The sequence below is a fragment of the Loxodonta africana genome, chromosome 27 (assembly GCF_030014295.1).
Source record: "Loxodonta africana isolate mLoxAfr1 chromosome 27, mLoxAfr1.hap2, whole genome shotgun sequence".
Taxonomy (NCBI): domain Eukaryota; kingdom Metazoa; phylum Chordata; class Mammalia; order Proboscidea; family Elephantidae; genus Loxodonta; species Loxodonta africana.
The window spans coordinates 31,909,040-31,928,385 of NC_087368.1; the positions used below are offsets into that span (position 1 = coordinate 31,909,040).

The 19,346-nt window shown below is 43.4% G+C and overlaps 1 protein-coding gene and 1 long non-coding RNA gene across 4 annotated transcripts in view; both read right to left on the minus strand.

Moving 5' to 3' along the window:
• The window catches only part of DYNC1LI1 (dynein cytoplasmic 1 light intermediate chain 1), a 54,519-nt gene that overhangs the window by 34,763 nt on the left and 410 nt on the right, over positions 1-19,346 (minus strand). The gene's annotated exons all lie outside the window — the stretch shown is intronic.
• LOC135228768 (uncharacterized) lies at positions 25-19,319 on the minus strand. The gene is made up of 2 exons (XR_010319604.1): positions 8,981-19,319; positions 25-8,537 (listed from the first exon to the last, which is right to left on the minus strand). It is a non-coding gene; the product is annotated as an uncharacterized LOC135228768 (long non-coding RNA).

A 19,346-nucleotide genomic window follows, 5' to 3' on the forward strand; every position in this document is an offset into this window, starting at 1 on the left:
ACACGGGGTTGCCATAAGTCAGAATTGACTCAATGGGAAGAAACTTTTTTTTTTTTTTTGGTAGGGGAGGAAAAGTGGGAAACCATAGCTACAAGAAGCTCTACTCCTATATCATCCTAGTTTAACTTCTGAGGAAGAAGGCTCTTCACTGGCCTGGTGTGGACCCTAAGTGCACCCATGGGCCAACCATGGAGGATGGATGGCACATCAAAGCTGATGATGGCAGGGAATTGTGACTGTAGTAGCCTCGTCAAAAGCATAAAAAAAAAAAAACTGTTGCCACTGAATCAATTCTGACCCATAGCGACCCCTACAGGACAGAGCAGAACTGTCCCATAGGGTTTCCAAGGAACGGCTGGTGGATTCAAACTGCTGACTTTTTAGTTAATAGCCAAACACTTAACCACTGCGCCACCAGGGCTCCAAAAACACGAAGCTGTAAAAACACAGAAGAGGGCAGAGGAGTGGGAGTGGGCAAGTACACTGGGCAAGAAGAGGGCAGAACGAATGTAGGACAGACAAAAATACAAAGTAGATTTAAAAAATATTCACAGCAGGAAATGGTCTGATTTAAACTTAGCCAAAGTTTTAAAACTTGTGTTGAGGGCTTTTTTATACTGCGAATTTATTTAAATGTTATTGCTTCATGGATTTGTGATCTAGTTGTTACTAATACTATATTTATGGTAAAAAAGTACTTAGAGATAATAAAGCTGAGTTTCTTGGATCTGAGTTTCTCAGATTCCTGAAGGTCCATGAGTTCTCTGAGAATTGAAAATTGTTTTCATTTTCATGTTAAGCTGAAAAAAAATTGAGTCTTCATAATGACCATCACTGCAGCTAGTGCTGGCACGGGTGGAGTTTATAAATCTACTGGTGCCAGGTTGAGGCCAAGTGACGCAGGCAGAACAGAGCAGAGAGTGGTATACAGACATGCAAAACTCAGACGTGCGCCAGGGCAGTTCAGTTCCACATTCAAGTGTACTGGGCAGGCTGGTTGTTTTCATGAGCCATTTTCCAATGCTTCACAGCAGTGAGTGCAGCCTTAAGTTCGTTGTTCAGTGAGCGGTTACTTCTTGGTACTTTCACAATGCACTATTAAACCGGCCATCAAAATAACCGACTGGGCCAAAAACAGCAATGTCTATGATGATGCTAATTTCCACGATGACCCGTCACACCCAACGTGGAAATAATAAAGTTAGCTAGTGAAAAAGCAAATACATAAATATTTCTGGCTACTGTTAAACCCAGCACTGGCATTTAATTTCAGGAAAACAACATCCTTATGTTAAGATCCCTAATTTGAATTTCATCAGTTCTATATTTTATGGCATTTAATTTATAATTTGTTTTGGTTTTCTAACTATGCAAGAACTCTTAAAAAAATATATCTTTACCTCAGTAGACGCAGGTGTATTAGACGTTGTAACGGGAGTGGAGCTATGAAAGCTTTCTCTTTATGAAAAAGTCTGGTCTAGCACCAGAAAGGTTCTAGAAACCAGAAAGGAAAGAATCAAGATTTCTTGTTGTCTTTATTCTTATGGCAGACTACTTTCCCGACAAGTCCTTTAAGTTAACATGACACCAACTGAATTCTGATTAGCTCACAGGAACAAAATTATGTATTATAAGCAAAAATCAAGTGACCAGCCTCCTAAGTTTAAAAAATTGGCAGCAGTCAGGTAAAACTGCATGTAATATGGCCCATGATTTATCTTATTTCATGAATTCCTGTCTTAGACGTTAGAAAGTGAAGAGATGCCTATATAAAGGTCAAAAAAATTGAGTTTAGTGACTAGAGGAATCCCGGCGGTCATGGTCCCCAAACCTTCTGTTGGCACAGGACAGGAACCATCCCCGAAGACAATTCATCAGACATGAAAGGGACTGGACAGTGGGTAGGAGAGTGATGCTGATGAAGAGTGAGCTAATTATATCAGGTGGACACTTGAGACTGTGTTGGCATCTCCTGTCTGGAGGGGGGATGGGAGGATAGAGAGAGTTGGAAGCTGGCAAAATTGTCACGAAAGGAGAGACTGGAAGGGCTGACTCATTAGGAGGAGAGCAAGTGGGAGTAAGAAGTAAGATGTATATAAACTTATATGTGATAGACTGACTTGATTTGTAAATGTTCACTTGAAGCTCAATAAAAGTTAATAAAAAAAACAGTTTATGTCAACTAATTTTTTATTTCAAATGTCTCAAATAAAAGGTTTCTGAGTAAAAAATATACACACATAACAAATCTCAAAGCATAAACAGGTGAATAAAAATAGCAACAGTAACTGTCCTCTCTGACAGAGCTATTATAGGCGATTTTTAAAATAGCAAGTTTGTGCGCTCCTTTTAGCTTACCTACCTTCTAATTGTAAAGATTTAAGTCAATGGACTCACCATAGATTTTCAGAACAAATTCATGACATCAAAAATACTGTCACCCTTAGCTACAAACGCCCACTATTTTAAATTCTGGAGCCTGGCTGCTTCCTTTTCTAAGGACTGGAGACAGGTGGAAGGCTTCTTCCTCACTTACCAGGAAACCACAGTTCACTCCTGAGTGAATGCTGTCTGTCCATCACTCGTTCCCTGGGCTAGTGGTCCTCAAACCACTTGTTAAACTTGTCAGAACACTCGACTGCTGGGCCCCACCTCCGGGGTTTCTGACTTGGTAAAGCTGGGGTGGGGGTCCTAACAAGCCCACAGAGACGCTGAGGCTCCTAGTTCAGGGACCACACTGCGAGAACGGGGGCATTAGGAGTTTGCTGCATTAGGCCAAGCAGCAGAGATACAAAGACCCGTAGTCAAAGCTGTTGTCCTCCAGGAGCCCATCAGCTGGAGAGGGAAGACCAACAGGAGATAACTCCAAGGTACTGTTACCAGGACTACACTAGATACACAACGGGGGCAGTGACGGGTCAGTGGCAGAATTCTCGTCTTCCATGCGGCAGACCCAGGTTCCTTTCCTAACAAATGTGCCTCCTGCACAGCCACCACCCATCTGTCGGTGGGGGCTTGGGTGCTATGATGCTCAACAGGTTTCAGTGGAGCTTCCAGACTAAGACTAGGAAAAAAGGCCTGGTGATCTACTTTCAACAATCAGCCCATGGATCACAATGGTCCAATCCGCAACCTCTGCAACAGATCGTGGGGACGGCCCAGGACCAGGCAGTGCTTTATCCTGCTGTGCATGGGGTGGCCAGGGGCCAACTCAAACAGCAGCTAACAACAAAAACAAGAGAGATGCAACAAATCAGGAAGCCAGCCCAGAGGAGGAAGAGCCTGGTTTTGCCTGGATGTCAGCAAGGCCTTTGCTGAGAAGGTAACACTTTAGCCAAATCTTGTAACGCTAACGGACCATGGAGAGTTAGTCATTCTAGGAAAGCAGGCACGGGGAGAGGCCAGAAGGCAAAGGAGTGTCCTTCTGGGACGGACAAATAACTCAGAATGCATGAAATTAGGATGTGTGGAGAAAAAGCGGCAGAAGGTGAGAATGAAAAGGGAAGGGAAGCCGTGAGGGGAGTTTTACACCAGCCTGAAAAGGTTAGACTTTCTCATAAAGATTATGTGGGTCCACCGCCGGATTTTAGGTTATTTTGGAAAGACCGACATGGCAAAAGCGAAGATGACTGAGTGGGTCAGTCGGCAGTCAGGAGACTAGACAATGAGCTATCACGGGAGCCCTAGAAAGAAAGGAGGCAGGCCTGAACTAGGGTCCTGGCAGTGGGGGTAGGACAGCTGGACTCGAGGGCTGAGCTGGTCGGGGGGAAGGATGAGGAAGCTGGGGAAGGCCTTTCCTCTGAGGCGACTCTGGGGGACCTCCTTACCCCCTCACTCAAATATCACCCCTGCCAGCAGGCCTTTCCTGACCACCTCACTTAAAATGACAACTTTCCAATACTCCTCACTCCTCATTTTCTTTTTCTCCACTGAACTTACAAACATAATACGTATTTTACTTAGTCTCTCCCCCACTCTCAGACGCACAATCCAGAGAACAAGCATTCTGTCTGTCTGCTTTGCTCATTGCTGCGTCCCCAGTGCCTGGAAAGTGCCCATCACTAAAGTGCTTATAAATTTTGCTCCTTTCGTAGCAAAATGTATATTCCTAAACTCCCTATAGGGCAGCCACTGACAGATCTTGTCTTACGTAGCCAAACCCAAAACCCATTGCCATCGAGTTAGTATAGGACAGAGTAGAACTGCCCCAATGGTTTCCAAGGAGTGGCTGGTAGATTGGAACTACTGACCTTTTGGTTAGCAGCCGGTGATCTTAACCACTGTTCCACCAGGGTGCTTACATAACAAAAAGGACTATTAATTTCAGTGCCGTATAAATATTAACCTAAGTTTCACAAATCCCTAAGAGAAGGACACAAATTTTGTCCCCTTACCCACTTTGGAAGGAGCCTGGATAATGCAAGCGGTTTGCCATTGGCTGCTTAGCTAAAGGTTGTCAGTCAGAGCTGGAGAAAAATGTAGGACAAAACTCTAACACAAAAAGAAAGACCAGACTTGCTGGCCTGACAGACTGGAGAACCCCTGAGAGTATGGCCCCCAGACACCCTTTTAGCTCAGCAATGAAGTCACTCCTGAGGTTCACCCTTCAACCAAAGATTAGACGCGCCCATAAAAAAAATGAGACTAAATCGTACACCAGCCGAGGGGCAAGGACAAGAAGGCAGGAGGGGACAGGAAAGCTGGTAACAGGGAACCCAAGGTTGAGAAAGGAGAGTGTTGACATGTCCTGGGGTTGTTAACGAATGTCATAAAACGACGTGTGTACTGTTTAATAAGAAGCTAGTTTGTTCTGTAACCCTTCATCTAAAATACAATGAAATGAATAAATAAAGGTTGTAAGTTTGAACCAACCCAGTGGATTTGTGAAAGAAAACCTGGCAATCTGCTCCTGTAAAGAGTACAGGCAAGAAAACCGTATGGAGCAGTTCTACTCTGTCATATGGGGCCTTCATGAGTTGAGCGCCAACTCATTGGCAGCTAACAACAACGACAACCCATTCTGGGGATATTTTAAGACTTTATTGGGAATTAATGGGTTTGAAATACAAAGGACTAAGAAGCCAGGACAGAAAAAGAACACAATATCAAGTATGCCAATGTATTTCCATATAATAAACATTAAACCGCTGTAATTCGCCTCCTTTTGCTCACGCCTTAGTCAAACTGAACTATTAATCGCTACTACCTGTTTCTATAGCAACAGTGGCAAACACTTTCAGAGTGCCCACCTTGTGCATTCAACCAGCAGCAACTCCAACACGACTGTAAGGTGGAGTGATTACCCCCACCTAACAGATGGATCCTGGGGCTCAGAACTGCTCAAGTGAAGCACCGTATCCAACGTCACACAGGTAGGAAATGACAGCAAACGATTTGATTCCATATGAATTTAACTCCAAAGCACGCTCTTTCCAACATACAAAAGACAGAGACGATACTGTTTAATGTTTTTGTATTATGACTCACTTAAGAAAAAAAAGGTATTTCTGCCTCCAGGGGTCACTGCTATTTTCAGGAGAGAGAAATGACGCAATGCATCCTTCTCTGCGGGCTTCCTCTGAGGGGCGGGTGGACCCTACTCTTGATTCCGCTCAAAGGCCTGGGAATAAAGTGGTTCCCTATACTGGTCATCTCCTTTCTGCTGGGATTTTAAATGATGGTAACTGTGTATCTTAACATTCAGAACCCATGAATCCATTTTAAGACAAACTTTAGAACATGAAGTTTGAAAACGAAAAGAGCATATGGACAAATAAATACAATATGCTAAACATAGCAGTTGGAGATTTTTTCCTACCCTGTGCCTTCAAAATCTCTCACGTCTGGTACTGAGTTAGCAGTGGTCAGATTGAGAGTAAAAGGCATCTCGCCAACAGCATCTGAGGCTTGTTCAGGAGCTCTAGTGTGGTCCTCTTTGACTACAGCTGAGGAAACTGAGGCCAAACAGCCAAAATCACAGGGAATGGTGGCAGCATGGCCAGAATCCAAGTCATATTTCTCAAGAATGCAGCTCCCCTCAGCTCTCAGGGCCAAGTGGAATGAGGAAAAAAATAGAATATCTTACTCCCAAGAATAACAATGCCTGGCACAGAGAAGGTTCTCGAATGTCTGAAGCAGCACTTTGCTTACTGAAACAAAACATTTTGGGGAGAAAAATCGCTGTCAACTACTCTTTTTTCCTCTGTCATTGGTCATATTTAATAATGTTTGGAAGTTACAGTTGGTTGAATATTGAATACTCATATTTTCTTTTCATAGGTCTCTCACCTCAATTATACCAACTATTTTCTGCAGCTTTTACTTTCCCTACACCTAAGTGCACTGTGTGATTTGTCTTGATAGCAAATGTGGACATTTGAAAATAGACCTGTTTCAAAAGTTTAAAAGTTCGATGAAGACAAAGGTTCTAAATCCACCCCTCACTTATTGACATAGTTAGGCTCCAAAGACCAGGTAGTTATGAGAAAATCAGTGTTACGTGATAATGCAGGATGATGTCAGATCACAAGATGGAGGGCGACGGCATCACTACATAACAGCCAAGTGACATCATCACCTAACTGCAGATTGCATCGTTGCATAACTGTCACACCACTGAGAATCATGGCCTAGCCAAGCTGACACATAACCTTTTTTCTTTTAATTGTGCTTTAGATGAAAGTTTACAGCTCAAGTTAAGTTTCTCATACAAAAATTTATACACATATTGTTATGTGACCCTACTTGCAATTCCCATAATGTGACTGCACACTCCCCCTTTCCACCCCGGGTTTCCTGTATCCATCCAACCAGTTCCTGTCCCCTTCTGCCTTCTCACCCTGCCTCCGGACGGGAGCTGCCCATTTAGGTTCGTGTATCTACTTGAACTAAGAAGCACACTTTTCACAAGTATTATTTTATGTTTTATACCCACTAAAAAAACCCACTGCCGTCGAGTCGATTCCGACTCATGGTGACCCTATAGGACAGAGGAGAACTGCCCCATAGAGTTTCCAAGGAGCGCCTGGCGGATTTTAACTGCCAACATCTTGGTTAGCAGCTTCAGGTAATGCTAGTTGATGACATGCTTACTGAGTATTTAGAGGGAAGGAAGTGTACTGATACCTGCAACTGACTTTGAAATGCGTCAAGAAAATGGATCACACAGAGAGATACAGACGTGATAAAGCAAATATAGTTAAATGTTAATTGTAGCATCTAGGTTGGGGCATGTGAGTGTCAACTGTTCCTTCAACTTTTCTTTATGTTTGAAAATTCTCATCGGATGTCAGGGGCTCTCTGCTGCTCTTGCAGTACAGGGTAAACTGTGAGGCCAACATTGCTTACGAAGGTCCCTTATCTTTCTGCTCATCTCTCACCATGCCTCGCCCCCCACATGCGAGGATCAGTCATCCCCACAAGTTGTTCCAGTGCTGTAAAGGGACCTCGCTCTCACCCTACTTGATCTTCAAATTTGCTGTCACTTCTCCTGGCATAGTTCCCATCCCCTCCTCATCTGGGAGAGCCCTAAGGGCTCCTCCTGCTGGCCTCAATTCTGTTCCCACCAGGAAGCTTCTTTGACTTCAAATGTCCAGCTCAGCACCCTCTCCTTCGTGCTCCCAAAGGATATTGTGTTGTAGTTAGCTTACTTGTCTTATCTTCCAGCAGACTACCACACACTGTTAAGTCTGCCCCTTCATTCAAGAAATACTCTTAGAGCAGGTTCCCGTAACAGTAAGCAGGATATAAAGCCCTTGCTTTGTAAGGAGATTACAGACGAGAAAAGACAGAAACCATGTCCCACGCATAAAAGATCCTTTACCAACACTCAAATTTCTTAATCACAGCCACAGCCTCTATTTTCATAACTATACCTCATCTGTAACTGCTTGCCTTGGGTCTTTACCAGGATCTATTCAAATAATTCATTACTCACATCTATAAAATTCAAGTGGCCACCTCTAATTAATAACAGATCAATTAGCAGTGTAAGCTTGTAACGCATTACCTCCTTCACCAAACTTAGGAAAATCTTGCCCGCTCATTAGACTGAGTTGTTGGACTTTAACTTTCCCATAGGCAAGCTAGACTATGTTAGAAAATATTTAGAAAAATTTATCATGAACCCTCTCTTTATTCTACTGTGCAATTAAAAGGGTAAACTGTTTATATTCAGGTTGCCTAACCTTCGGCATTGATTAAAAAAAAAAAAAATAGACACCTGAAAATCATCTTTAATGGCCAAACCATTTGAAAAACAAAAGTCACTAAATCCCATGTTTTTTTTTAAAACAAAACACAGAAGCTAAGAGTTTAAGGAGTAAAATAAAAGTAATCTCATAGATAGTTCGCTCTGTGCAATTAATACATCTTTCAAGTGGCAAAGCAATGGGGACTATGTGGCTCCCAAACAATGCTGGAAACTCATCTACCTGTCTTCTGCAAACACAGGAACGCTGTATCTTCAGCTCCTTGGCCTGTGCTGGCAGTGAGACCGACATACCGCCTTTAAGCCTGCCAGCCACACAGTTAGAGATCTGTAAACACACACGTACACATGTAGAGAGCTCCTGTTTAAACAAAATAAGATAACAACCCTTTTTATGGAAACCCTGGTGGCGTAGCGGTTAAGTTCTATAGCTGCTAACCAAAAGGCCGGCAGTTCAAATCCACCAGGCGCTCCTTGGAAACTCTATGGGGCAGTTCTACTCTGTCCCACAGGGTCGCTATGAGTCAGAACTGACTCAACGGCAATGGGTTTTTATAAAGAACCCCTTAGGTGATGATGTTAAAATTACCTCAAAATATTTTATGTAAGTTTATATTTTTATGCACTAAATGGTTTGGGGAGATGGGTTTGGGGAACCCACTAGACCCACTGTGAGAAAAGGGCAAATTTTAAAGGTGTTTTCAAAACAAACCAAAAAATTTCATTAGATCAAAGACTATTATAATTGTGATTTTCGTGTCCACCACTGACCTGTTCATTTGTTGTACTGTGGTGGCCTGTGTGTTGCCATGATGCTGGAAACTATGCCAAAGGTATTTCAAATACCAGCAGTCACCCATGGTGGACAGGTTTCAGCAGAGATTCCAGACTAAAATAAGGAAACACGGGGAATGCGGCAAGGACTGTGAGGATGGTGCAGGACCGGGCAATGTTTTGTTCTGCTCTATGTAAGGTCGCTGAATCGGAACGGACTCGACGGCACCTAACAACAGTGCAAGGGCTGGGAAACTTTCTGTGAAGGACTAGACAGTAAAATATTTTAGGCTTTGCAAGGCCCCATAAGGTGTCTGTCACATATTTGTTCCCCACCCGCCCCCCAACTCTTTAAAAATGTAAAAAACCATTTTTAGCTCGCTGGCCACACAAAAACAGCCACCTGTCCTAATGGATTGACCAGAGGAAGAAAGATTTGTTGATCTGGCTACAGTGAAATTCTCCACAGCAAATAATCCTGTACTCCAACCGATTGTCTGGGCCTTGTCCAAATTAGTCATTCCCTGTGAGCCAAGTACAGGACACAAGCACGCGACAGAACTTCTGTTTCACCATTAAACGACGAAGACCACCATTTCTCACTTCTTCTCAGCTCCATCTTAAAACTAAATTGTTTAGAAACAGATGATGATGGTTGAACAACATGAAAAACATAATAGCAGGGGACTGTACATGTGAAGAAGGCTGAAACGGCAAAAAATTTGTTGCACATAAATTTACCACAATTAAAAAAAAAAACCAAATTGATTACAAAAGAAAATCTCTTTAAACCCCACACAAAGTCCTCACCACAGTGTAGAAATAAAGCAGCATTCATGATACTGTCTCTTCTCCCCAACAGATCTCTGATTCAACAGCGGGATGTAATGTCCGCTAACTTTGTAACAGTTTAATTAACAGATTAAAAAGGCAAAGATTTAGAGACATGATTTCTTACAGCAACCATGTCACCAAAAGCTGTGTGAACCCAGGAAAGTAATCCTGTTTGCTCTCCGCCTTCTGAATGAAGGGGAGTCAGACAAAATCTCTAGGGAGATAACTGAAGGCTCTACCACCATTATCACGCGTTACGATTTACTCAATGACACGCTAGAAATAAAACTCCTTTATAAGACATTTAAAACATTTTGTGTTTTAAAAAGGTAACATAAAAACATGTTGCTGTTGTTGTTAGGCGCCGTGGAGTCGATTCTGACTCACAGCAATCCTGTGCACAACAGAACGAAACACTGCCCGGTCCTGCTCGATCCTCACAATTGTCGCTATGTTTCAGCCCATTGTTGCAGCCACTGTGTCGGTCCATCTCGAGGGTCCTCCTTTTCTTCGCCGACCCTCTACTTTACCCAGCATGATGTCCTTCTCCTGAAAGAGACGTCCCTCCTGAAAACATGTCCACAGTAAGTGAGACAGTCTCACCAGCCTCACTTCTAAGAAGCATTCTGGCTGTACTTCTTCCAAGACAGATCAGCTCAATCCTCTGGAAGCCCACGGTATATGCAATATTCTTCACTAAAATAACAGTTCAAAGGCACCAATTCTTCTCTGGTCTTCCTCATTCATTGTCCAGCTTTTGCATGCACACAAGGCAACTGAAAATACCATGGCTTGGGTCAAGCGCACCTTTACCCTCAAGGTGACACCTTTGCTTTTTTTTTTTTTTTAACACTTTAAAGAGGTCTTTTGCAGATTTGCCCAACACAGTATGTCGTCTGATAAACGTTGATGAAATAAAAACACGAATCATGTGAAAATAAGTGGTCGAATCAAAATGCCTAGCTACACACAATACATTAATAACTGCTACCTTTTATTGCACATTTCCAGCATATGCCACTGTTATAAGTGTTTTACAAACATTCTCTCATCTAATCCTCACAATAATCCTAAAAGGTGAGCAGTATTATCTGAGAGATTATGCAGCTTGTTGAACAAAGGCCAGGATTTGGACCAAGAGCCCAGAAATGACATGACACCACTCCCTGTTGTTCCTGGAGCAGCTTCTGTATCTCCACCTAGCTTCAGATAAACGGGGATGACAACAGGTAGAGCTAAGAAGCAGTGAGTACTCTCCCTCCTCTTCCCCTGACTTTCCTCTCCTGTCGTGGAAGGCTGAAGCACTGAACTCTTCCTGCTTTGCAAGCATTTGTGCACCCAACGCCTGCTCTGCATGCAGGGCTCTCATTCACATTTCTAGACCTCTGCTGGTGACGTTACAGTCCACAGCTTCATGACAAGCAGGGCAGAGGGACTTCCACTCGCCACGTCCCTTCCTCGTCCAAACAAGGAATCGACACTGTAAAGTTGACAGTTTTTATCTGGCCTTGCGCGGCGTAAACTAAGTCATCCTATTTCATCTGAACGCTCTGGCAACCAGAGATATGACGGTTCTCCACTGAACTATTTTTATGCTCAGGTCTTCTGCACAGCCTTTGGTTCATCATCTGGAGTGCTGGGAAGGGGAGTGTTGGGTCTGCTCCCCCTTCTCAGAGCGCTTCTCAGCGGGCAAGAGCAAGGAGAGGCCGTTCAGCAGCAGCAGCAGCTGCACCCTGATGATTCTAAGTAACTGTTTATGACTACATCCCTCCAGTACGTCAAGGAGTGCCTGGACAGGGGAAAGGTGATGCCCTTTGGAGTCAGACAAACCTGATTTTCAATCCTAGCTCAGCTATGTGACCCGGGGCTGAAAACCCTCACGCTTGCCACCTAGTATCTAACATCTGGTAGAGCACCCAATAGAAGTAATATGCACCATGCGCAATTCTCCCATCTCTTCCGTGGGCCAAAGCTTCACCTCTGGTTAGCAACATTTAGCAGACACATTCCGATAAAAACTGGAATTCATTATCCTTTATCATTCCCTCACTCTCACAGACCGACTAGACATAAACTAAAAATCACTGAATTTAATTCAATAAACATTTACCAAGGCCTTGGTGGCACAGTGGTTAAGTGCTCAGCTGCGAACTAAAAGATCAGTGGTTTGAACCCACCAGCCGCTCAGTGGGAGAAAGGTGTGGCAGTCTGCTTCCACGAAGATCTACATCCTTGGAAACCCGACGGGGTAGTTCTATCCTGTCCCGTGGGGTCACCATGAGTTGGAATCGACTCAACTGCAGTGAATTTGGTCTGGTTTTGGTATTCTACAGTCAGACTGTCTTTAAATTAAGATGCCAATTTTTAACCTACCAAAGATTAAAATGAATAATATTTAGTACTGGCAATGGTGCTAGACAAACACTACTCTTAACATACTGACGGAGAAAACAGAAAATGGTACAAATTTTCTTGAAGACTCACAATATATATTACTGTTGTTAGCGGCCGTCAGGTCAGCTCCGACTCACAGGGAGCTCCCTCAGTAGGGTTCCACTGGCTCATTTCTGGGTGTAGCTTGCTAGGCCTTTCTTCCTAGTGTGTCTTAGTCTGGAAGTTATACTGACATCTATCCACCATTGGTGACTCTGCTGGTATTTGAAATCCCAGTGGTATAGCTTCAAACATCATAGCAACACACAAGCCACCACACTATGACAAACGGACGGGGGGGACTATATAGAAAGATTTATATGCTTTTGACCCAGTAATTCCACTTCTAAGAATTGGTCCTGAGTACTGGACAAATGGAAAACAAGGTGTAAAAAGAAGTGTTTCACAGTATTATCTATAACGTTAAAAAAAAAAAAATCTGTCTACCCATGAATTATATGCCATATACACTAGTCAACCAAAAAAGGGACAAATCTACATACTGCGTTAACATACGAGGCTGTTTTTATTTAAAAAACAAACATACACACAGAAAAGGTCTGAACACAGACACTGATTGTCTCCAGGTGGCAGACTCGTGCATTATTTTCACTTATCCTCCTTCATTTCTATGTTTTTTCTCTCCCTCTCTGGCAAGAACCACATATTACTTTTATCATTTAAAACAGCGATTTCCAGTTTTAAGAAGAAAGAGTTTCAGACTTAATTTCTTTCAGTCTTTTAATCTCATAAAGTATGCAAGAACCTCAGTTTAGAGGTCAGAGGCTGCAATTTGCCAATAATCCCACAGTATCCAATGGCAAGAAAAAGGCTGACTCCCAGGTCTTGGGCCTCTAGGCCAGGACTCCTTCCACCACACCTGAGACGCTCGGTCCTTTTCACCAGGTTTTAGCTACTGTAACACGTTCCCTCAGCCCGCAGTGTTCTCCTCACCTTACTTAGCAAAATTCTACTCTGATGCCATCTTTTCCACAAAATCTGATCTATGTGATTTTCATTCCTTTGGCTCTCTTCCTCACGGGAGTTTACAAGCTCCTGGAGGGCAGGGACTGGGTCTTTGTCAGCCCTGTTTTCCCCAAATGACTCAGCACAGCATTTTACGCAAAACATGGTTCTAATAAATATCTGATGAACAAATGAATAAAGAAGTAATCTGTAAGGTCCTTCTGACAGCCACTGGCCTGATTTTACAAATAAAGAAAAGAAAGCCCAAACAAAAAAGATTAGCCCAGGGTCACTCACTCACTAGTACAGCGCCCCATGCAGAACACGGGTCCTTTCTTGTTCCCAATTCAAGGTTCCTTTCAAAGTGCTGTTGCTGACGTTTCTTCTCATTCGGGCCTCTCGTCAGCTGAATTATCACTCTACTGAACTACATCTGTGCTACTTCTGGCTCTGTTTTCTGTTTTTGATGGGTGCATTGAGGGAAATATTATGAACTCCTCTTAACGCTTCTTAAACCCATATTCAGACTACGATACTTTAAGTAAACGCTGTCCATCATTCATCCGATGTTTATTTACTGACAGAGTAGAACTGCCCCACAGGGTTTCCAAGGAGTGGCTGGTGGACTCCAACTGCCGACCCTTTGGTTAGCAGTCAAACTCTTAACCGCTGCGCCACCAGGGCTCCTTTACCTACTGAGTGCCTGTTATGCGCCAAACACCATATTCCATGAACCAGAAACCTCTATTAACTGGCATCTTTGCTAAGTGATAAAAGCTGATGCCCATAATAACCTAAAGCAGGTCCACAAACTTCAGCACACAAGCCAATTCTAGGGTGTCGCCTGTTTTTGTAAATAAAGTTTTACTGAAATACCACCACGCTCATTCATTTACGTATTGTCTATGGCTGTTTTGGGGCTACAAGGATAGAGCTGACTAGCTGTCACAGAGACTGCATGGCTCACAAAGCCTAAACGACTTACTACCTGGCTCTTTACAGACAAGTCTGCTGACCCCAGCCATTACAAGATAACAGGATGCCACATGACTCTGAACAGAGCCTGCATTTCTTCCCTGGCTGGAATCCAACAGCTTACATCTACAAGGAAATATTTTACACCAACTGCAATGTGTCTTCAAAAAATTTATTTTAAAATGTTTAATAACTCCCAAATTTTGGAGTCACATAAAAAAATTTATGGAACGTCAGCTCAGACAAGACTTCGGAAATCACTAAATCCAAATAGCTTAATTTACGGATAAGAAATATGAGGCTTAAATGACTTGCCAAAGGGCCAACTAACCCTGCTGCCACTGAGCGGATTCTAATTCATGGGGACCCCACATGCTACAGAGTAGAAGTGCTCCATAAGATTTTCTTTGCTGTAATCTTTGTGGAAGCAGATCTCCAGGCCCTTCTTTCACAGCGCGCCTGGGGGCTGGGGGAGAGGTTGGAACCACCAATCTTCAGGTTAGTAGATGAGGACACTAAACCAAAAACCAAACCCACTGCTCTCCAGTCAATTCCAACTCACAGTGACTCTATGTAAGACAGAGTAGAGCTGCCCCATAGGGTTTCCAAGGAGTGGCTGGTGGATTCGAACTGATGACCTTTTGGTTAGCAATTGAGCTCTTAACCACTGCGCTACCAGGGCTCCATTTCCTTAATTCACAATAACCTCAATTCAGAAAGTTATACTGACGTCCTATCTATGAGACACGAACTGCACTGGGAACAGGATTACAAATATGTTTCATTAGACAATGAAATCAATTAACCTAAATCAATGAGCTTTTTTGGTACTGAAATAGATACTCTTGGGAGAACCAGATAAAATCTGTGAGTAACTGTAAAGCATCCTCTTACTTTTCCTACTAAGGAAGCTTTCCTTTCCTTTAGGGAGATACTCTAGCAGTACAGGTTAAGAGGACTGGCTCTGACATCCTGTCCAAGGCAAGGTCATGGAAGCTCCACAAACACATCCAAACTCCCTGAGGGACCGAGTTACTGGGCTGAGGGCTGTGGGGACCATGGTCTCAGGGAACATCTAACTCAACTGGCATAACATAGTGTATAAAGAAAATGTTCTACATTCTACTTTAGTGGCTAGCGTCTAGGGTCTTAAAAGCTTGTGAGAGGCCACCTAAGATGCTCCACTGGTCTTACCCCATCTGGAGGAAAGGAGAATGAAGAAAACCAAAGACACAAGGGACAGATTAGTCCAAAGGACTAATGAACCACAACTACCAAAGACTCCACCAGTCCGAGTCCGGCACAACTAGATGGTGCCCGGCTACCACCACCAACTGCCCTGATAGGGATCACAATAGAGGGTCCCAGACAGAGCTAGAGAAAAATGTAGAACAAAATTCTAACTCACAGAAAAAGACCAGACTTATTGGCCTGACAGAGACTGGAGACACCCCTAGAGTACAGCCCCCGAACACCCTTCTAGCTCAGTAATGAAGTCACTCCTGAGGTTCACCCTTCAGCCAAAGATTAGACAGGTCCATAAAACAAAAAGAGGCTAAAGAGGCACAAAAGCCCAGGTGCAAGGACCAGAAGGCAAGAGGGGACAGGAAAGCTGGTAATAGGGAACCCAAGGTCGAGAAGAGGAAAGTGTTGATGTGTCGAGGGGTTGGTAACCAATGTCACAAAGCATATGTGTACTAAGTATTCAATGAGAAGCTAGATCGTTCTGAAACCTTCATCTGAAGTATAATTAAAAAAAAAAAAAAGAGTATTGGCTCTAGAGCCTGGCTGTACAGCTTTCCATCTTGACTTTGCCTCATTCTAGCTGTGTAACCCTTGGGCAATTTACCTAACAGCTCTGTGTCCATTTCCTGATCTTTAAGGAGATAATCAGAGTATGGAAACACACCTAATCCATGTAAATGCTCTATAAATGTTAGCTATTATTATTTTCCTTAGGAAGTTTTCTTATCAAAACACAGGAAAGTAATCAAGATATGAAGAAACTGCCCTAAAAGCAGGCATGAAGATATAATTTTAATCACTGTAGTAAAAACTCATTAAATATAAAACCAGCTGCTGTTGCCAATTCCGACTCAAGGCAACCCCATGTGTTTCGGAGAAGAAGTGTGTTTTTCATGTTAAAAGCAAACTTCACTGAAGCCCGTTCTCAAAATCTTCCAAAAGAGAGAACGATTCAACACTAATGTTATGGTCCTTCTGGGTGTCACTAGGTCAGGACCAGGGAGATTCAGTGACTGCCTGAACCACGAGGGGCCACAGTGGTGAAACCCACATTTAATTGTGCACTACAGGTGAGTAACACAGGTAAGCCCGGGCGTACCTTGCTTACTGGCTAATCCACCCCTGGGTACATCCCAGAGTTCAATAAACATTTGGATTTTCCTTTAAAAATATTAAAATTACTCATGCTCAAAGATAGCCTTGAGAAAGTTTTGTAGCAGGAAGAGCCTTGTATCTGGATTTCTCCCTTGCAGGAACTTCTGCTAAGTCAGAAAGCCACGCCGGAGGCGCAGAACACCTGGCCTTTTACAACCGTGTGATCTTGGCAGAGCTCATTGAGCAGGTCTCTAAAAGTCACTGCTATTTCACCCACAAATTGGTGCTAACATCTACTTCTCAGACTACGGAGCAGAGGGGACAGGTGAAATGGGATTTGTACGAAAATGCTTTGAGAATGGCTCTCTCTCTCACACACACACTACACACAGGTTCCTGGCTGTGACTCCGTTCTCCATTAAGGAGCAGCAAGCTAACATTAAACTGCCATTTGGGTGTGGGGTACACAGGTCTGTCTCACCATCTCTATTCTCAGTTGTTTCTGGAAATGTAAAGCCTTGTGAGAGTCTCAGGTTTGCTTTTTAAATGGGGAACTCTAAAACACAACGTCCATTATCTGCAAATAACTAATTTCAACGCGTAGCACTTCGGAGGCCACCGTAATTCATGAAGGACATAGTAGAGCCAAGTGTCTCCCTACCTAACACCCTCAAACACATAACAAAGGCAACCACAATGTCTATCTGGACACTTCTTCCCTCCATCGGCGCTGACTGAATGCTGCCATGGTAGGTGGATGGCAAAATGTGTCTCAGAAATCTTTATTGTTATTTTAGAAAATTCAGTATTTATGTAAGCAGTATTAAAATCTGTTTCTGCTTTCTTCCCAAGCTGAAAAGGACTTTCATGAAAAATTCCAATAGCACCAAAAGAAAAATATTTTCATTTCAAGCTCATACAATTTGATATTAGATGCAATTTTATGAACTATTAAGCTCATAACAAAACAATCTCTTCGAAGTATGAGGGGCAGAGGAATCTGGGTTGTCTAAGGACATTCAGTCTCCCGACATGAGATGGTGTCAAAACCCAATGCCGTCAAGTCAATTCCGACTCATAGCGACCATGTAGGACAGAGCAGAACTGCCCCATAGGGTTCCCAAGGAGCGCCTGGTGGATTCAAACTGCCAACCTTTTGGTTAGCAGCCGTAGCTCTTAACTACTGCGCCAGCAGGGCTTCCAAGCCGGAGTCAATGGAGGGTTAAAAATAATGGTTAAACACACACACCCAAAGACCATGGTGCAACATAGGGACAGTGCAAATTAGGAACAAGAAATGAACAAAACTGCCACTTATTGTCTCACTACACACAGAATCACCTAATATCAAACACACAGGAGTAGTGGAAGGGAATTCACCAAATTAAAACAATGACAGTGTCTGGAAAGTCTTATTTTAAAACAAAATCCATTTCAATGCCATCATACTGCCTTAAGTTCATTTTCATTTAGTCATGAGCAGTAATTAATTGAAATTAGTAAATTAAAAACATTTTTCTGGAATCATTTTGCTTTTGGATCCTAAAACGTACCTCTACCTTACAAATATCACATACGTAGAGCACTAATTCCATTTTTTAAAAAAGAGTTCTGCTCATAAATATCTTTTAATCCAGTTAAGCCCATCACAAAAATCTATGGTGTTGTTAACCACTTTAAATACGTTATCTCATTCAGTCCTCCCCACAACCTTAAAAATTTGGCGTTATTACTTCTCGAATATCCATTTTAAAGATGAAGAAACTGAGTCTGCAGATTATGAAGCAACTGAAGATCTTAGGCTAGCAGTAATAGGACCCTGAATCAACCCAGGCTCATCTGCAATGGTTGCTTTCCATCACGTTAAAAACAAAGGTAAAAGCTAATTTTCAACCAGCTCCATATAACTTTAAAGAGTGACAAGCATCACATATTCTAGACCAGCAGCAGTTCATGAAAAGTCAGGAATTTATTTCTATGTCAACAGTCCTATTCAATGTGGGCCCCGTCAAAAAAGATTCGACTTCTTTGTCTCCTTTGTTTTTTCAGCTACATGACACAAATAGTCTTGAGACACCTGATACCTAAATTTTAAAATTTAGCCATCTTACAGGCTAAATTTCAACACCTCACATTTCAAGAATACGGAAAAAATTTCTCATGGAAATGACTCGGGAGCTAAGCCTGCAAACACGAAAACCTGGGGAAATGTTCCCCCTGCCTGTCTTCTACCCTCACCCTAGACAAGTCAGTAAAGGAACAAAACGCACAACTTGTAGGAAGCAGAGGGGACAGCGACAATCAGGAGAACTGACACCCATGCGGCTGAAGGGACTGAACTAGAGAGGTATTCTACAGCCCTTTGCAAATTCCAGAATTCCAGGTGACAGTCTACAAGGCAGCTCCAACAGGAGCACGCTGTATCCCAAAATGCTGAACCAAACGAGACCTTCGTCACGGCTACCGGGTCTCAATTCTAGCTTCCCCGTCAATTACACAAAGAGGCGGCTATTAAATATTAATGCATACCATTTACACCGGAGCCTTGAAAAGCGCCGCCTGCTACCAATTTGGGGGGTGAAAGAAAAACCGTCCTTGTTCTCCAGGTCACTCCGAGGCCACCAGGGTCCCCGGGGTGGGCTATGGCACCCAGTCCTTCCAGGGGAGGCTGACCGGGCACCCCGCACCCCGGGGCGGGGAGGGCGCCGGGCAGGGCAGGGGTCCCCCCGTCCCTCAGCCAGGCGACGGGCCAGGGACGGTGGGCACGATGCACCCGGGAGCCCGCGGGGGTGGGCGCGGGCGCGGGCGCGGGGCG